General features: G+C 31.1%; 1 pseudogene; it reads right to left on the bottom strand.

Moving 5' to 3' along the window:
* The window catches only part of LOC107844415, a 76,092-nt pseudogene that overhangs the window by 17,810 nt on the left and 35,656 nt on the right, over nt 1-22,626 (bottom strand).

Raw genomic sequence — 22,626 nt, forward strand, 5'->3', positions numbered from 1 at the left:
TTGCAATCCAAAGCAGTTGCACAAGAAGGAGAGGCATGTATATATCTTCATGAAGATCACCATGAAGGAAAGCATTATTGACATCCAATTGAAAAACAGTCCAGTGATGCTTACCAACAAGAGATAAAAGATATTTAACAATGGTAAGTTTGACCACAGGATAGAAAGTTTCATGATAATCAATGCCTCTCTTCTGAGTAACACCCCTTATAACAAGCCTAGATTTATACCTCTCAACAGTACCATCATACCTTTGCTTGATCTTGTACACTTATTTACAAGGAATAGCCTTCTTATTAGAAGGTAGAGGAATAATATCCCAAGTATGGTTGTACTCAAGAGCCTTAAATTCTTTTAGCATAGCCTTTTTCCAAGTAGGACTAGAAGCAGCCTGCTGGTAAAAAAAGGTTCATGCATGTGTATGTCAGCACTAGACACCTTGGAGGGAATTAGTAGAGGAGAGGGAATGACAGAGGAGCATACATAGTCCTGAAGGTAAACAGGAGGATAAGTTGATCTAGAAATCATCCTAAGGGGAGAGTGAGAAGAAAAAAAAGGAGTAGGAGCAGAAATAGGTATAGAACATGGAGGACAATCAGCAAAATCAGGAGGTGGAGGAAAAAGAGAAGAAGGGGAAGAAGTAGGGTAAGGTAATATATGTTCATGAAAGTGAACATTTATGGAGTAAAAAATAGAAAAAGTTGAAAGATTTAGAAGTTTATAACCTTTCTTACCAACAAGACAACCTAAAAATAAGCTAGTAATAGACCTAGGTTTGAGTTTATCTCTAAGAGGAGCAGGGGTGGTTGCATAAGTAAGACATCCAAAACTTCTCAAATGATCATAAGATAGAGGGTATCTATGAAGTTTTTCAAAAGAAGAGACATGATTTAAAGGTACAGCAGGGAATCTGTTGATCAGATATGTAGTAGTTAAAACACACTCACCCCAGTTTTTCAAGGGGAGTTTGGATTGAAACAATAATGCTCTGGACACTTCTAAGAGGTGTTTGTGTTTCCTTTACACTACTCCATTCTATTGAGGAGTATATGGAATAGTGGTCTGGTGAAGAATACCATGAGTAGAAATTTTTTTTTGTAAATCAAAATTGTTTCCCAATTTACAACCATTATCAAACCTGAAAACTTTAATTGTATGATTGTACTGCACTTGGACCATAGATACAAAAGCCTTTATAACACAAGAAGTACTGGATTTAGTTGATAACAGATGTTTCCAAGTAAATCTAGTAAAATCATCTACTAAAGTTAGATAATATCTTAAACCATTATAGGTTTGAGTATGATAGGGACCCCAACCATCAATATGAACCAGTTGAAAGGGAACAGAGGAATGAGAAGAACTAGGGATAAAGGTAATCTATGTTGTCTAACCTTAGGGAATTTATCACAAAGGAAATATTGTTTAGGAGAAATTTTCCCATTTAAACAAGCAACAGACTTCATCTTGTTGTAAGGAATATGACCAAGTCTTTGATGCCATAACAAATCATCAGTGTTATTGCCATGTGAAGAATGAATACAGCTAGTTGAATTAGTAAAACTATAGGATACAGAAAGGATTATAAGATCAGAAGGAGCAAAATAATACAACCCATGTGCAGCTTTACCAATTTCCAACTGCTTTTTCAGAGAAGGGCCAGATAGAATACAGTTATATTTGGTAAAAATAGAAGTACATTCAAGTTGGGAAAGGATTTTGTGGATAGAGATGAGGTTAAAATAAAAAGAGGGGACTAAGAGAACATTATGTAAAATCATGTCTGATCTGAGTGTTAAAGACCCAGTGGACACAACCTTAACTTTGTAACCATTTGGAAGACTAATCAAAATGGGTAAATCTAAAGGAATGAGATTATGAAGGAGATTTTTGTGAGGTGCCATGTGATTTGTAGCTCTAGAGTCAAGTATCCAAGGATTTAGTCCTAGATTTGACACTACACTAGCATGAAATGTAGTAGATAGTACAGCAGGGTGATTAAACATACCTGCAAAATGGGCAAACTCCTCAACAGGATGATGAGACCCTTGATGTGAGGAAGAAGATTTGTTATCACTAGTACTGGGACTGTGAAGATGTTGGAGATATTGGTAATGTTAAAACTGGTCCTTTGTTAATCTATAACCATCATCATCAATCTTCACAGAGGATACAGAAAGATCAGTAGAAGAGGTGTCAGTTTGGGCAAAAGACACAAACCTTCTCCCTTTTGTGAATTTAAAATCAACAGGATATCCATGGAGCTTATAGCATTTGTTAATAAGATGACCAGTCTTCTTGCAGTATTTACAGAAAATAAGAGAAGAAGGAGATGGACCAAATTTAGAAGAGGAAGGCCATATCTATTTTCTGCCATCAGGAATAGTTCTTTTAGCATTATATGGCACAGATAATGAAGGATTTCTCTGTGAATCAAATTGGAATCTTTGGCTATAGCCTCTTCCTAAAGAAGTGTTCCGAGACACTGAATTGAAAGCAGCTGAATCATTTAAGAAGCCAGGAATGGGAGGGGAAGTCTCATTCTGCTTCTCAACATGTTATAGCATAGCATAAGAACTACTGAGGGAAGGTAGTGTGGGCATCATCAGGAGATTACTCTTGCAAATGGAGTACTCACTGTTTAAGCCACTGAGAAACTGAAATAGTTTTTGTTGTTCCATAAACTTCCCTAAAGCCCCACAAGTACACACTAGACCCACATAAGAGGTAGGATGAGATATTAGAAGAACATTGTACAGTACAGTTAATTTCTTTCTATATCTAAATGTATTTAGTACCATTCGACTGACCAAAACATTCATTTATATCAGACCAAATATCTTTGGCTGAATCAAAACACATAAAACTAGTTGCCAACTCAGTGGATACAGAATTCGTAATCCATGCTATGACCATATTATTGCACCTCTCATAAAAGGGAAAGTAAGGGGAATTTGGTGCAGGTTTGGATACTAACCCAGTAACTAAACCCAATTTGTTCTTAGCTGATAAAGCAGTCATCATGTTTTTTCGCCATACAACAAAACTAGACCCGTCAAACAACGGAGTCACCAAATGTGTACCAGGATTATCAGAAGGATGCAAGTATCGAGGATGAGTCGGGGAGACAGAAAACTCATCAAAATCAGAAGGAACAACCATATTTTCCGTAGGCACAACCATACTAACCAACCTCCGTTAACAAAAAGACATCCAGTGACTCGAAACCCTAACCAAAACTAGATGAAACAAGGATTTTCAGCATATCTATGAGCACACAAGCTATATCTCAGAAAAATTACATCATCGATAGAGACACATAACTAGGGTGTCATAAAAAACAGAAATATACATTATCGATATAGTCACAGGCTAGGGTTTTCGACCAAATTCCAAAATAGGTTCAAATCTTAAGAAGCAATAGTCAAAAAATTCATGAAAGAGAAACGATTACCACCCTTCTTCGCAACCCGAAGAAGCAAGGCCTTGAAAATACCAATTTCGAAGAGAAAATTCCAAAAATGATGACAACAATGACTTTTCACCTAACCCGGAAAGCTTCAAGAGTAATATCAGAAGGTAGAGAGACTCGTAAGGATCACAGATCTGTGCTCTGATACCATGTTAGAGCTATATAGCTCGAGATCGCCATCAAAATGCAACACCAAAACCTAGCTATCATATACGGAAAAGGGAAAGAGAAACAATGGAAAATATCTTCTTACATTTCCTAAAAACTAAACCTTCTAGAAGGACCTTGTCCTTTTATATTTACACATTAATGAAATTGAAAAATACAATTGGGCCTCCCGTTTCTAACTGCTATTGGGCTTGGGTATTAGTGAGTGGGCCTCCGTTAACACGGTCAGTGATAACCTTTTTAGTCATTCTAAAAAAGAATGACATATTATATATTCAGAAATAATTCAACTTTTAACTTACAATTTACCCTTAATGAGCTTATTTATAGCTGCACAAACATCTGTAGATAGGTTTAACCACAAATTTTAGAATAGAAATTTCTTTCTTTCCTAAAACTTCATGCGCGCTCGGTCAAACAATATCACATAAAATTGATATTTGTGGTTATGAAAGTTTTCCAAGATATTTTCCTAGAGAGAACTTGAACCATGGGACCTGATGATCAGAGTAGGGAGGAATACAACTATAACCATCCTTTTTTCCATCATCATTATATCCATCTGGACAAGTACAATAGAAACTCCCTGGGGTGTTTGTGCAGTTTTTTTCACACGTATTGGTACTTGGATCGGCACATTCATCAATATCTGGCAAAACCAAAAAAATAGTACACCATTATATCAGAACATGTGAGTTGATCCAATGGAGCTGAAAGTAGCTTTCCTCTAATAAAGGTTTACTTTTATGAAAATGAAGCAGCTGAAATAACTAAGATAGTTATTGGAAAAAGTTTCTATGCAGTGTATGGTGAATTGCGCAACTTTTTCCTCCAATAAATTTTTGATCTAATATTATCAATCCTTGCAGGTAGAAGAAAGTCGTGTTTTTGCCATTGATCCTTGCAGTCTTGTTTTTGCTATTGATTCCTTATGGAGCTCCCGTCCACCCCACCACATCTCTTAATCATTACATGTTACTAATTTTCCAAAATATACTTAGCAAAATAGATTTTCTACTCACAAACCAAATAGTACTGAATTACATTTTAGAAACATATTTTGTGTGAATTTATTTCCTAAGAAAACCTTTGTATTTCGTTCTTTTGTATGTAGGTGGGGAAATCTTCCTACCTTGGCAGCCTGGAGTGAGATATGGATTACCCTGAAAACCTGGTTTACAGATGCAGCGATAGCCATGAAAATCAGCATCAACACACTGGCTATTTTCTCTACAAGCATAATCCTCGCTATTTTGAGCTTGCATGCAAGTATCAGTGCCGATGGCCCAGTCGAGAACAATTGGCACTGTGGCTCTTATTCTGTCAATAAAATTGTCATCACTTAGATCCTTAAATCCTTGGAAATGGTAATTATCTGCCTCGCCCAGAAATGCATACCCGCATTTGCTAAACGAAAAAACATTGGTGTGGTTTCCTTTGCTAGTCATGGTTGTGTTATAGTATTTCAAGCCCTTGGGTATACGTTTCTGGCAGCAGCCTTTGCCCATACACACCCCTTCCATCACATCCCTCGAGCTGATACAGCTAGTGTTGCAGCCATAGTCAAAGTTATTAGGTCCCATGATGGAAGCGTAGTCATCACAACCAACTACTGTAAACCTGTTCAGCGCCGAGAAACTATATGGAGTTGATTCTCTAAATTTGGTCCAACCTAGGAATTTCGGACCTCAGCTCCATCGTAACATCTCCAACTAATGACATTGGAGATGCGCAATTCAACATCAGGTTGTACACCTCAATGTTTCCTATGAATGGTAATTTCCCATAACCATCACGTGATGTGTTGCAGTCGAGTGCGAATCCTGAATCAAAGGCGCAACCCGAACCAATGCCAAATGGATATGGAATAGTAACGTTTCCATACTGCTTAGGGCATCCTATTTTTGTGAAATTTGCACCTTAACTGATAGTGTAAGTTCAATTACTGTTGGTTTGAGCCATGGTTAGCGTCAATATTAGAACACAGGCATAAATACAAGCAAGCAAAACCATTTGTTTTGGGCGCACGATTTTGAGTTTTCAAGATGATGCAACTTCTAGTTCGAATCAGAGGCGAATCCAGGATTTGAAGTTTGTGGGTGCACCGGTGTTGTCAATGGAGCGCATAAGCCTCGAAACAAGACTCAAAATGTGTTAAGCGCTCGCCTCACTTAATGTGCAACTTAGGTTCTAATTTCTAATACATACTTGCCCTTGTCAGTCAATTAGGCTTTCTTAAGAGACGACTATTTCACTTTATCAAAAAAAAAATAAAAATTCATATATTTGTCATTCATGCTTATATTATTAGTTTTGGACTAGACATATATTTATATTTTTTTCTCTTTTTGCTTTTTTTGGGTTAAATCTCACGTTTTATTTGTACTTTGTGCTTAAACACAATAGACCGTAAAGCTTTTTTACGCTTGTTGATTTTGATAATACTGTGGAGCCCAATATTATCTTAAGACATTAGAAAAACTTTCAGTGTCGATTAAGAAATATTATCATATTCAATTGGTTGTCAAAGATATAAACAACAACGAAAAAATAAATATATAGAACAAGTATGAGTTCTAAGTATGGGTGTCAAACGGGCCGGGACGGCCCAACCCAAAACCGGCCCTTCCATTTTAATCGGGTTAAGGGTCGGTTTTAGCGCTAGACGGGCCAGGTCGGGCTGGGCCGAGCCCAACAGTAAAAAAATTAAAACCCACCCTAACCCGGCCCACTTAACCCAACCCATTCAAACCCACCAAAACCCGATCAAACCCGATAAAAAATCGGTCAAACCCGTTCAAGAAAAAAATAAAAAATCCAATATACACTATATACACTACAATTATATACACTATATACACTCCAATATACACTATATACACTCCAATATACAACATATATTTTTAAAAAAATATATAAACAATTACACATATATACGTACCATTCAATATGTAATTATATATGACTATACGTACTACTTTAAATAAAACATATACTATAATAGTATAATATATATACACTACAATATATATATATATATATATATATTTATATATTAATTTATAAAACATATACACATTTATACGTTAAATACATACGCTTACAGAAGATATACACACATATATACGCATCATTCAATATTTATGCACTACTTGTCTACTTTAAATAAAACATATACTACAATATATATATATATACATACATAGTTATATACTAATTTATAAAACATATACACATGTAGACGTTAAATATGTACTACTTTAGAAGATATATACACATATATATGCACCATTCAATATATATGTACTGCTTTAAATAAAATATATACTACAATATACATATACATATATATATATATATATACAACAATATGTATATATATATAGTTACATACTAATATAAAACATATACACTTGTATACATTAAAGATATACGTCTATAGAAGATATATACACATATATACACACCATTCAATATGTATGTACTACTTTAAATAAAATATATACTACAATATACATATATATGTATTACAATGTATAGATGGTTATATTATACTAATTTATAAAACATATACGCTTGTATACGTTAAATATATACATCTACATAAGATATATATATACATATATACGCACCAATCAATGTATATGTACTACTTAAAATAAAATATATACTACAATATACATGGATTACAATACATAGATAGTTATATAATACTAATTTATAAAACATGTACGCTTGTATACGTTAAATATATACATCTATATAAGATATATACACATATATATGCACCATTCAATATATATGTCATACGTTAAATAAAATATATACTACAATATACATATATATATACTACAATATGTATATATATATAGATATAGATATATATATATATATAGTTATATACTAATTTGTAAAACATATACACTTGTATACGTTAAATATATACATCTAGAGAAGATATATACACATATATACACAACATTCAATATATATGTACTACTTTAAATAAAATATATACTACAATATACATATATATATACTACAATATGTATATATAAATAGTTATATACTAATTTGTAAAACATATACACTTCTATACATTAAATATATACATCTGTAGAAGATATATACACATATATACACAACATTCAATATATATGTACTATTTTAAATAAAATATATACTACAATATAGATATATATATACTACAATATGTATATATATATAGTTATATACTAATTTGTAAAACATATACACTTGTATATGTTAAATATATACGTTTATAGAAGATATATACACATATATACACTTCTATAGAAGATATCCAACTTATAAAACATATACACATGTATACGTTAAATATACACTTCTATAGAAGATATATACACGTGTATATGCACCATTCAATGTATATATACTACTACTTATAAAATATACTACATTATATATATATATATATATATATATTAAAATATATATAGATATACTTATATACTAATTTATAAAACATATACACATGTATACGTTAAATATACACTTCTATAGAGATATATACACAAATATATAAAACTTATGCTACTTAATACAATAAATTAATAATATTTGGCAGTAAATTAATAATATATTAGAAGTAAGTTTTTAATTTAAAGTAGAAAACTAGAAATTCAATTTAAAATTTTAAATCGTTAAATGAAAAAAATATAAAAAGCAAGGACTAAGGAGTGAATGAATTTGGGGAATTTTATTGATTGCAAAATGATCCAAAATTTATAATTTACATAAATGAAAAATCTACAAATTATGCATCATTTTTTCCAACTCATTCATGTTAATATTAATGGGAACTTGCATAGGATAGTCGAAGTCAACGGGGGCAAAATCATGCATTGGACTTGATTCTGCTGAGTTCTCTCGTGAAGTCATAATTTCTTCAAGTTTCAGCTCGTCGCTCGGCTCCGGTTCCATTCCTTGGTTTCTTCTTTCCGCTCTAATCCAATCTCTGAGGCAAACTAGAACATTCATTGCATTGCTTCCCAATGAGTGTCGGTTGTCTCTAAGCTGCTGTCATCCTTGACTAAAGACGCTCTCTGATGCAATGATTGACATTGAAACATTCAAAGTATCTCTAGCGAATCTTGAAAGCACAGGATATTGTGTTTCATTACTCATCCACCAATCCAACGTGTTGATCCGTCGTCTGCTATCCTCTGGTGCCGTCCGAAGATAATATTTCAGCTTTTTTTGATAAGTTGATGTGTAAGTTCTCTCATCAACACTGTTCCAACAATTTAAATCATAAAACTAATCAGAAAAAACACTATGTGCCCGTCTTTTAGAAGATGATGGCTCCTCGGGAGGATGAGGACCGTCAGTTGGAGTGATATTTGTAGGTACGACTAAATCAAATAAATCAGCATAGTGATTATATAATTTTTCTATGTAATCATTTGCATCAGCCGTAGCCGTCCACAAATCAGGTTGTACTTGTTCCGAATCATGGTTAGTATTTATTTCTAAGTTAGTATAAATAAGAGTACTAAAGTGACACATATTATTATATTTCATGCACGGATTTAGCATAGCACCAACCAAGTAAATAGGGGAAATCGGAAAAAAATATTTTTTAAATTTCGTAAACATGGTGCCAATGGCTTCTTTATAACCTTCCTTATTTTTATATTCTTTGAGCAAACCAGAAATATCGGCTATATATGCCAAAATATTACAAACAGTAGGATAATAAGCACCGGAAAATTCAACCGTAGCTATATTAAATTTTTCTAAAAATTTAACAAGATCATTAATTACAACCCAATCAGAATTATGTAGCATGCAATCAACAAAATCAGCAAATGAATCGCAATGTTGGTTAAAAGCTAGTGTAATAGGAATTCTATATTTATAACAAGTTTTTAAAAATTCATACGTAGAATTCCATCTAGTATCAATTTCCTTAGGCACCAAAAGTGGTGTAAGTCAATTTTCTTGACATTTAAATTTAAATTCTCTAATTCTCGATCTACGATTATTTCCTTGAATAAAACCAACGGCAAGACGAATTTTTTCAATATAAAACTCAAAAAACTCAAGACCATCTTTTACAATTAAATTGTATATATGACATGCACACTTAATATGAAAAATTTCAGGCAAGGGCGGAGATAGCGTAGATTTTAATTTTTTTATAGCGGTCTTGTTGTTAGAAGCATTATCAAAAGCAATACATAAAATTTTATTTTCGATACCATAATATCCGACAATTTTAACAATAGAATCAACAATAAATTGTCCAGTATGTTTACGATCTTCATCATATAAAAAAGCAAGAATACATTTTTGCATCACGAAATTACTATCCATCCAATGACAAGTAACGGTTAAATAATCATTTTTATTTACAGCACGACCAAGATCAGAAGTTAGGGACAATCTACATTGAATATTTTTTTAACAATGTTGATAAATAAAAATAATATTGTGAATGGAGTTAAAAAATATCAGACCGACAAGTAGTTCTAGGAATACCGTTAAACATAGGATTATAAATTGCTTGTATATAATGAATAAAGACATCAGAAGAAGGAAAATTAAAAGGCAAACAACCCATAGCTACCACTTTAGCTATTTCTTCCCGGTCCCTTAATTTATTATACTTCTTTGCTACGTGACCGGTTACTGGGTCCATTCTAGTTTGCGTTGGCCCACCAACATCCCCACCACCTTGTGCAATATTTAACTCTCTTTTGTGATCTTCAGCTATATGTCTCATTAACGTACCCGTACCCTCTTACTTGCCTCCACTTCTATGCTTATATATTTGTTGACAAATATTGCATTGCACCTCAATATCTGATATACATTCAAAAAATTGCCATGCAACACTAGTTCTTTTACGAGGTCTTGGGGTACTGGGAGGACGGGGAGGGGGATTAACCGATTCAGATCTAACGTTAGCATCTCTTACTGCGGGTGTCTTAGCAATATTTTCATTATCTTCGTCTAAATTAACCGCATCTACTTCATTTTCTTCTTCTATATCGTAATTTTCCTGAGCTTCTACATAATCCATATCGTGAGCACCTACACCTATTTCTTCCTCAAAAGGTGTACCAAGCGGTACCGGAGGTGAAGGCACACAGGTATATCTACTACTTAAACTACCTCTACTACTAGTAATTCGCTTTTTACTACCACTACTGCTTTTGGGATAAATTTTTTAACACCTTTAGTAGTGAGGTTTCTTAATTTATCCATAATATAAATTAAATTAAACTAAAAATATTCAAAAAACACAAATATAATAAAATTAAATATTAAATAATTAATATAATAAATAAAAATTAAACGTAAGAGATGGAACGACAATATCAAATTTTAGAAGTATCCGAAGGTTGTGACTTTAGAAACTTTCGCTCGTATTTTGTAAACGAAAAATTAAAAAATTAAAGTGAACAATTTAAGAAATTAAATATATTAATTATTTGAGAATTGAGAATTGAGAATTGAGATTTGAGATTTGAGAGAGAATGAGATTTGAGAGAGTGAAAAATTGTGTGAAAAATGATTTGAAGTTGTACGGTATTTATAGAATTTTTTTTGGGATTCAAAAATATTTTTTAAAGTTAGATTTTTTATTTTTTTTAATAAATGGGCCCAAACTAGCCGTTTGGACCCAAAAACGGCTATATAGCCGTTGGGCCAACGGCTAGTTTGGCCCAAAATTCCATTTTTTTTAAGAAAGGTATCCGGGCAGGGCCGATTAACCGGCGGGCCTAGACCAGGCTTGGTTCGGGCCGGATTAGCCGGACCCATTTCAAAAAAATAACCGACCCAGAACCCGAAACTCTAAAGCCCTAGGGCTTAAAGGTCCGGGTCAAACTGGACCGGGTTAGTTGCGAGGGTCAGATCGGTTCGGGTCGGCCCAACCCACTTGACACCCATAGTTCTAAGCTAATAACTTTACTTTCTTATAATATGAGGTTTATTTTTAAGATGGATGGATAATCATTTGTAGTAGCTCAATGGTCAAAGGGGATTCACTTCATGGGATGGTTGCAGGTTCAAATCCCCATTCCAACCTTTTAATGTTATAAATTTAGTAATGGAAAAAATATTGTTATAAATTTAGTAATAGAAAAAATATTATGCTAGTAGGGATTGGTCGCATGGACGGAAGCATTGGCTTCAACCAGTGCATCAAGATGAACTAGCATTCAACTTAATGTAGTAGTAAACCTTTAATTTGAAGATTGAAAATAAAAGAGAAAATGTTGCGCGACACAAGGATCGATCCGTGGTCGCGTGGACGGATGTGATGTCTTCAACCAGCGCGGGAAGGTGCACTAGCATTCATTTGGGGGTGCACTATTAACTAATCTCAATTTCTGAAGGTATATACACATGTATACGTATAATTTTTTTCGACGTTAACGGGTGCACGTGCACCCCCACTAATAGTTGTGGGTCCGCCTCTGGTTCGAAAAGCAACTCAAAATTTTCATATATTAATAAGGGTCATACGCATGCTCTATTTTGGAGTGGTCCTTTTAGTTTTGCCCTTCCGCATTTTTGACCAAGAAATATTAAGTTTTATGTCCTTATTAGTATTTTTTTACTATCAATTTATCATCGTTAATGGTTTGCAATTTTTAGCTTCTGCTCGATACCTATTATTCCAACCCCAACACACTAAACTTTAGTAAGATAAAACAAAAGTTCTCTAATGTTTCAAGAATTATATACTAAACAACTCATAGTTATTAAGCATACTTTGGTACACACAACTGTTAATACGCGCAAGGCGCTAAAATCATAGAAACCATTCAAAACATCATAGAGATTATTTGAAAAAAGATTTCACAGAAATGCTTGAAATCATAATAAGAATTGAACGGACTAAAACAGAAGTATACCGCAACATTGCTGCCAGCCCGCCACAATACGGCAGACTTACCATTATTATTCAAGTTTGCCCGTTATCTTTGTAGTTCATTACATATAAAAATTACAAATACACAACTTATGCCTTCAATATTATAAAAAATTCAACTCCCTAAACATATTACAAAAATCTCAACATATACACAGAATGCTATGTATATGTCAGTTATGTTATGTATATTAATAGGGAGAGGGAGTAAAGTAATTAAAAAAGTGAGAGAAAGTGTAATTACTTCTAAAAGGGTTGATATTTATGTTATTTATACTTTTTTTTAATGACATTGACATCAAACAGTGATGTGTTTATATATTGTTTAACTCGTCAACTTTTTGATCAACCATAAAGTTTTCGCGTATTACAGAAAAAATGTCAACTATAACGTCATACTCCCGTTGATTGCTTCATCACGATGGATTCAAACAAATCGATAATAACATAGAAATATAAGTGTCAAAGAAAGGTGAAGCAATTAATTAGACCATAGTTCAAGTACATTGATAAAATTATAAAAATTTCAGCCAGATGCAGGATGTCAACTGTAGATGCCTATTCTCAATAAAACAATTTTTAAATCATGTACTGTAATTATAAAGAGATAATATATAAATATGACCCTAAACTTGACACCAAATTATAACTTTGACAGTGCACAAATATGACATTTAACTATTCGAAACTGCACAAATATGACCTCCAATCCTATGTGGCAAAATGCGTGTTAAACACGCAAAATTGGGCGTGTCCAACTTAAAATCTAAGGGCATAATACATACATTTGACCTTAAACTATGACAGTGCACAAATATGACCTTTAACTATTAAAAACTGCACAAATATGACCTTTAAATGACTTTTCACTATTATTTTTTTAATTATTTTCAGCTCAAAAATTAAAATGACATCTAATTTCTTTTGTCATTACGGAAAAAGAGCAATATTGAAGATTTATAATTAGGTGGATCAGCCTCATACAAAAGAATTGCGCGGATATGTATATATATATATATTATAAAGCAGAGGGTGAATTTAAGTTATATAATATATCTAAATATAATTTATTTAATTATTAAATTAAAGATGAAACTATGCTAATAAAAATAAATTATAGTTTTAATAAAACATTATTAAATTAACGTTATTAAGGATAGTAGTAGTATGTTAAATTAACGTTATCAAAATGTTATTAAATTAACGTTATTAAATTAACACAGGGGCGAACCTACGTGGTTGCCATGGGATTCACCCGAATTCCCTCAGTAAAAAAATTACGTTGTATATATAAAGTAGAAAATCTATATTTATGTACGTATATTAATGTTGAACCACATGAAACAAGGCACTTAGATAGTGGTGTTATTTGCTCTTCTTGGGCGCTTCCTTCAGCCTACTGCGCAGGTTCGATCCCTAAATAAATAAAAAATTTATAATAATAATAATAATAATAATAATAATAATAATAATAATAATAAAAAACGACGCCGTTTTAACACAAAAAATTATAACTTTGACAGTGCACAAATATAACCTTTAACTATTCAAAACTGCACAAATATGACCTCCCTCCAAGTCAACCAATTTAACAATGTGGCACCGTGTGATTGGATTACCTTTCCACATAGGCGCGGGTGAAACTCACGCATGGGGGTTGCAAAATCGGAGGTCATATTTGTTCAGGTTTTGAATAGTTAAAGGTCTTATTTGTACACTATCAAAGTTTAAGGTTAAAGTTATAATTTAATGTCAGAGTCATACTTATGTATTATCTCAATTATAAACAATCACCTAGTAATTATAAAACATGGGGAAAAAAAAATCTTTAGATCATTCATAATATTATATTATGTATTATCTCAATTATAAACAATCACCTAGTAATTATAAAACATGGGGAAAAAAATCTTTAGATCATTCATTATTATGAATTAAAATGCATAACCAATTTTTGTAATGGAAATCAATGACCCAAATAATCTTTACAAAATTATAAATAGGTCAAAATTTGTTTAAAAGGGTGGAATAACAAACAAAATATCTTTTTTTGTGGAATTTTATTGATTTTTTACTATTATTAGTTTGGTAATTGCTAAATTAATCCCTTAAATTATGTAAATTAGTTAAATATTTAAACATATCTGTGAAGTTTTCTGAAATTTAATAAAAAGATGGGATTTTAGATAAATAGGGATAAACATAATGTGATATAGGTAAATCATACAATAATTAATCATATATGAGACAGTATAAGCAAAAATCACAACTAACATCTTTTCAATTAGAGTTAATGTCAAAAAAAAAATACATCTAAGATCATTATGTTTTCAAATGTGGTAGTATATATTAGCTCAATCAAGATTTTAGTAATTTAGTGCAATATAGTGATATTATTTAAAGTCTTTCGTTGTTTCATAAAAAATACTCTAACGGAAAGAATAATCACATGTATTCCCAAAACTAATAAATCTAGCTCCTTATTTGATAATCTCTATTGATTGAATAATCATACATTCAAACTTATTTTAAATCCTCCGTTGATGCAAATAATAGTTTAGAATTGTATAAACCCTTCATATTATATTGGCAAGAAGTAGTGGTTAAAATAAGGTATTTGTTTATGTAATGCATGGACTAATTAATTTTAATATGCGGATAGAGTTTAGAAATATTTAAGTAATATTTAAATTATTTAAGTAATATACCACTTAATTTTTTTAATGTATTTATGTATATAAATACTGATTGAAAATTTTAGAGTACGTACTTTTTAACTAAATAAAAAAAATAATTAAAAATATTAACATAGATATTTAAAATAATTTTCTCTATGAATTGATTTTAGTAATAAAGGCTATTGATAGATGTCCTTTTTGATCATTTGTCTCAAAAAAAAACTTCTTGAAAAAAATTATCCAAACATAATTTGATTATCAAAAGTACTATTCGAATAAATTTACCAAACACAACAACAACAAACCCAGAACTAGATTACATAACATAAATATGGCACCCATAAGTATTAGAAAACAGAGGAAAGCACACAGATTCGTAATAAAACATGGAACACGGAATCATAACAGGAATAAAACCCCCACCAAGTGATTCCCTACACTAGCGACCCAAACCGGCCCTAGTCTTCTGCCCTAATTCGCGTCCTCCAGACCTTCCTATCTAGGGTCATGTCCTCGGTGAGCTGTAACTGCTCCATGTCCCGCCTAATCACCTCACCCCAGTACTTCTTCGGCCTACCCCTACCCCGCCTAAAACCATCCAACGCTAGCCTCTCACACCTACGAACCGGGGCATCCATGGCCCTCCTCTTCACGTGTCCGAACCATCTCAATCGGGCTTCCCGCATCTTGCACTCCACTGGAGTCACACCAACCTTCTCCCGGATAGTCTCATTCCGAACTCTATCCCCTCTAGTCAGCCCACACATCCAGCGCAACATCCGCATTTCTGCCACCTTCATTTTTTGGATGTGGGAGTTCTTAACTGGCCAACACTCCGCTCCATACAACATGGCCGGACGGACTACCACCCTGTAGAATTTGCCTTTCAGCTTGGGCGGCACCTTCTTATCACACAACACCCCCGATGCGAGCTTCCACTTCATCCATCCCGTCCCAATACGGTGCGAGACATCCTCGTCAATCTCACCGTTTATCTGGATCACGGACCAGAGAGTGATCCGTTAAAAATCACTTTTTTGAAAAGCCATTTTATAAAAGTACTTCTCAAATAAACAGTTTTGTAACAGCAATCCCAAACGGGCCCTTAAATCAAAACAAAAATATATAAAAGTAGAAAGAGAAAAGCACGTGTTTCTTGTAAATTTTGATTTAAAATATTACTTAAATAGAATCATAAAAATTTAATTCTAATTAATTTAGAAGTGCTAAATATTATAATTTCTCACCTGAACTAAATAACCAAAAAGCTGATACCTATTCTATAGGATATAGCTGTAGGTTTTATAAAGTTTATGAAAATTTTACCATGAACCTTTCCATAAAGTTCAATACCAAAAATAATTTGATTTATTTCATTAAAAAAACATAAACTTCAAATATAAAGAGATTATACGGCATAAGCAGCACACATCCTTTTGGACGTTTTATTATTACTCGTCCATAATAGACTTCTAATCGAATTCAAATTTCAAAACTATTAAGGCAAAAATATTTTTCATAAGATAAAATTTTAATTAATTTAAAAATATTAAATATTATGCTTTTTTAGGTAGATTAAATAAAATTTTTAAATAATTATATAATAACTTTTTAAAAAAAATAGTAAAAGACATAAGTGAAAAGGCAACACCTAATTTAAGCAAACAAAGTTAAGATAAAATCTAACCTTTTAAATAAGCATATACACCTATATAATGTGACATGAAGTTTTTGGTCTATTATAAAATGATGTGAGCTATATATCGTCCAAAATATCATGTTTTTAACACTCGAAATCACTGAATAATGGCGCTGCACAATCAGGAACTCCAAATAATATGAAAAATAAAAAAACATGTTTGCACACATCATCATACTTGTAACAATAGCGTGCTTTTTCTAACATTTGAATCACCACCAATTAAAACTAAACAACCTGCAACATAGCAAAAAAAAAAAATTAGTTGAGAAGGTCAGAGCAGAAGGAAGAAAATAAGGGAAATCAAAGGACCAACCGATGGAATGGAAAAATTATAACTATATAGCTATAACTATAACTATAACTATAACTATAAATATATATATAACTATACATATATATAACTATATATATATATATATATACTAGATTAGGATATGTGTGTTGCATGTGTATTAAGCGTATTCACCTAATTGAGAAATTTAGCATAAATTTATATATAAAAAAAATTATGACATATATGAATATATCAAAAATAAATTTTATGAAAAAACAAATTGTAAATCACAAAACAATTAAATAGATGTTATTTTAGTCATCAAGATTGTGAGTACAATTTTATAGTATTCTTTTGTTTCTTTTTTTTTTTTTAAATTTTTTTTTTTTCATGATTCTAGAACCTAGAATTTTGGACCCTCTGTGATGTGTTTCATCGTCATGAATATCAAGCATCACTTTTTTTCTTTTTGAATGGAGGGTATCTGAATCCTTTTTTTTCTCGCACATAAATATTCAACTTAATGTTAATTACAAACATAAAAATGCCCAAGAAAATTTCGGGGTGGGGGTGGGGGGGAAGCCGTTACACATATCCTTGTACCCATTGTTTTTTGTAAATGGAGAAGCATAATCCATTCTTTTCTATACAAGTCAGCGGTCACATCAATCTATTCTTTTTCTACCATCTCCACATGTCAATTTGAGATTCTCTTATATACAATTTCTCTACTTCACGTTTATTGTTGCAATCCTTCTATTTCCTATGTTGATCTCATCAATATTATGTTGGCCCTTTAAAGAATATATGTACCTAAGTGGTAGATATAAATTCAAAATTTAAACAAGAATCTTTAAAGAATAAGTATATAATAGTACATATCCTTAGTCCATCCCATGTATACTCATTTTGTTCCTCTTTCAGGAACTTTTCGTACAGCCAAATCCTCAAATTATTTCGATATATTCACAAAATATACGTATAATAAAACGGAAGGGCATAGAAGCATAATCACATATACAAATTAATCATTTAATTTTACTGCAACAAAAGCATCAAAAATAAATTCAATCTAAATTAATTACTCTGAACACAACATTAAATCCATCCATTATATCAAATTCCCTAATTAACACCAAAAGTAACCGCGAATTACAATAAAATTCTAAGAATAGAAAAGTTACTTATTGTTTATTCAAATCTATGCAACAACCAACTTCTTCAAGTGATGAATGGTGTCACCTTTATTGCACTCCACCTTCACCTTCTTCCACATCAATCGTTCAACACCACCTCAATCATCTTTGATTCACTCGATATGAAGAGGGAAAATCCTAAAACTTTTCAAATGAAAGAATAATAGTTATAAAAAAATAAATAAAATTTATATAGTTAGCGTAAATATGTATATATATTTACAAATTAATACAAAACAACTAACATTATCAATGTACGAAACAAAGGCTATTGACCTAGATGATTAAAAGCAGAGGAAGATATTAGAGCAGAAAAATAAAAATCAACATAAAATTTGATGGTTGAACTGTAACATCAAAATTAAAGAACTATAACAATTTAGTAGAAAATAGATATGAAGCAACACTAATTTGTCGTGAATGAAGAACGCGATGTTGTAAAAGAAGAACAAATTTTTTGTTTATGCAGTTATAGCATATAACTCGATATATTTAATAAACTCTCAATTTAAATAGAAATGAGATAATATTTATAATAGGTTTTTACAGGGTTTTACTTTTTGAAATTTCCTTTCTTTGTTCCCTTCTTTATATGTTTTCCTTCTTCCTTTTATAATGTAATTTTATTTTCCTTATTCCAACGAAATTGTCTACAACAACAACAAATTCAGTATATTTTCACATTGTGGGGTCTGAAGAGGGTAGAGTATATGCAGTCCATATCACTACCTTTACAGAGGTAGAGAGACTGTTTCTCCAACGAAATTGTCTAATATGGTAAATTTTTTAGAATTTTAAAAGAAAAATTAAAATCCATTCTTTTCTATACAAGTCAACGGTCACATCAATCTATTCTTTTTCTACCATCTCCACATGTCAATTTGGGATTCTCCTATATACAATTTTTCTACTTCACGTTTATTGTTGCAATCCTTCTATTTCCTATGTTGTTCTCATCAATATTATGTTGGTCCTTTAAAGAATATATGTACCTAAGTGGTGGATACAAATTTAAAATTTAAACAAGAATCTTTAAAGAATAAGTATATAATAGTACATATCCTTAGTCCATCCCATGTATACTCATTTTGTTAATCTTTCAGAAACTTTTCGTACTACCAAATCCTCAAATTATTTCGATATATTCACAAAATATACGTATAGTAAAACGGAAGGGCATAGAAGCATAATCATATATACAAATTAATCATTTAATTTCACTGCAACAAAAACATCAAAAATAAATTCAATCTCAATTTTTTACTCTGAACACAACATTAAATCCATCCATTATATCAAATTCCCTAATTATTTATTTGTAAATGGAGAAGCATAATCCATTCTTTTCTATACAAGTCAACGATCACATCAATCTATTCTTTTATTTTCCTTATTCCAACGAAATTATCTACAACAACAACAAATCCAGTATATTCCCACATTGTGGGGTCTGGAGAGGGTAAAGTGTATGCAGTCCATACCACTACCTCTACAGAGGTAGAGAGGCTATTTCTCCAACGAAATTGTCTAAAATGGTAAATTTTTTAGAATTTTAAAAGAAAAATTAAAATCCATAAGAAGAATGCAATAACAATAAATTTATAATTAGATTTTAGCAAAGACAAACAATTTCAGTTTTATATTACAATAGGAAAGATTGCATAATTTAATTGAAAAATTAAATTAATTGCAAATAAGGAGGTGATGTCTAAAAGGTAATATTTAATTGAACATACAAATCAAAATTTTAGACTTTCATATTAACTTTTTAATTAGTTTAACATTTAATTTTATATCCTAAAATTTAGTTCTTTTTCTCTACTTTTAACTTTTAAAAGTCCCACTTTCCCACCTTTTTTTGGTTAGGTTAAGTCAACAGATCCTTTTTTAATTGTAAAAGGTTAACTTTTTTCAACAAATCTATTTTTCTGGAATGACTTTATTATTATATATCAATTTTTAAAAGATACTTTTCTCTTCTTTTTCCTTAACATCTATTTTAAGACGCCCTTTTCATGTACACAAGGAAAAAGAAAATCTATCAATATTAATTTGCCATAAATTTTCTATTACCATATATTTTAGGATACTTTAATTTTTAATTAATTAATTAATTAATTATTAAAAAAGTAAAAAGACGATTTTATCTAAAGCGGAGACTTTTAGTGAAGGGCAAAAAGTTTAAATCACTTTTTTAAGGGTCTATACACTTTTAATATATTATATAGATATATAGCTATAGATTATATATATATCATAAACCAAAAAAACATTAATTATATTTTTGGGAAAAATCACATATCCAAATCAAAAAGGAGACAAACTTATAATTTTGGAGAAAATATCTTCATCAGTCGTACGTTTTTTTTGTTGTTGCGTTAAGGTGAATTTTTTAAAATATAATTTTGAAAAGGAAAAAGGTGAAAACACTATAAGGAAAAAATGGAAATAACATGTAAAATAAGGAACAATGCTTAAAATAAACTCTTATTCAATTTTTTTTTTATAAAGGTTATATATATAGTTACCAATTAATTAGCCGTGTCTCTGTTTATTAACGTGAAATTGAGGCTTTTTTCCTATTAAAAAGTCTTTTAAATATAAAAAGAGTGGTTCAATATTAATTGTGCGGACAAAAAAATTACCAACATTAAAATAAAACCTATTTATTTTTTATTCCAAATTGCTACGGTTTCTTATTTTAAAAAAATATACTAATTATTTTTGTTTCCATATACTTTAAGATTTCTTAATTTTAAATTCAAATATTATAAATATGAAAATAGTAAAAAGACAGTTTTGTCTATTGCGGAAACTTTTAATGAAGAGTAAAAAATTCAAATCACTTTTCTAGGGGTCTTTACACTTAATATATTATAGATAGATAATTCAAACACCTATATTTATAGCTTAATTTCTGACTAGATTTTAATTCCAATTCAAATAACAAAGGGATAACTAATTCCTATTCAAATAATAAAGGGATAACTAATTTCTAAATCTAATCCGCTTAGAATTTTAATAATTCAAAACTACTTCTACTTTATTTCTGAGACATATTTTCAACACTCCTCTTTGGATCAGAAATTATAGAGTGCAGTCTCGGCCTCAGCTGAATTTGATCTCTTGAATAAATCTGCCAATTCATCTTTGGTCTTGCAAGACTTGTGTTCATCTTCTGTTGGATTAACTAAGAAACTTTTGCCTCTTCTATCAACTAGTAAAATCTCATGATTAGTGGAATCAAAGATTCGACAATATTTATCTCCAAATAATAATTTAAATTCTTCTTCCATTACCTGATCAATACTTAACAAACTTTTATCAATATCGGGCACGTAATGGACATCTGAAATTATTTTTGTATCCAAAATTATTTTGATTGCAACATTGCCTTTTCCTTCCGCAGGAATATAATCACCATTCCCAATTCTAATTTTCTTATTTATTAAAGGCAGAAACTCTTTAAAAGATTTTTGTCATATATCATATGGTTTGTACAATCACTGTCAATCGTCCAAAGATCAGATTTCTTGGTTGAAGAATATGTTGCCATAAAGAAGTGATCTTCGTCTTCTTCTTTGATGACTTGGGCATCTGCTTCATAGTTTTGAGATTTATTTTTGTAAATCATAGCTTCATAACCAAGTTGATTGCAGATCTTACATTGTGCATTTGGTCTCTTCCAATATTTAAATATTGGATGACCTATTTTGCCACAGTGCTGGCAAGGTGGGTAGATTTTTCTTGAATTATTACCTTTGCTTTGAGTCTTGTGGTTGGCCGTCAAAGCTCCTTCTACCATACCATCCAGTCTCATAAGCCTTCTTTGTACTTGTGCCTGCAATGTATTTAACAATTATTCCAGGGTAATCTTGTACAAGTCTTTTGTATTTTCTAAGGTAACTATTGATACTTCATATCTTTCAAGCACTATAACAAGAATTATTCTTGAATCATTAAATTTTGTGCCAAGCAATCTTACCTTATTAACAATGCCAAGAAGTCGATTTGAGTACTCTTTGATGGACTTAGATTCCTTTATTTTTTACAGTTCGAATTCCCTTATTAGATTCAATACCTTCATGCCTCGTATTCTTTCATCTCCTGAATAATCTTTCTTTAGATAATCCCAATTTTTTTTTACTAATTTAAGGTCCATAATTCTCATGAAAATTATTGGAGAAACATTAGCAAACAAAGTTGC

Source organism: Capsicum annuum, chromosome 10 (assembly GCF_002878395.1).
Source record: "Capsicum annuum cultivar UCD-10X-F1 chromosome 10, UCD10Xv1.1, whole genome shotgun sequence".
Lineage (NCBI taxonomy): Eukaryota > Viridiplantae > Streptophyta > Magnoliopsida > Solanales > Solanaceae > Capsicum > Capsicum annuum.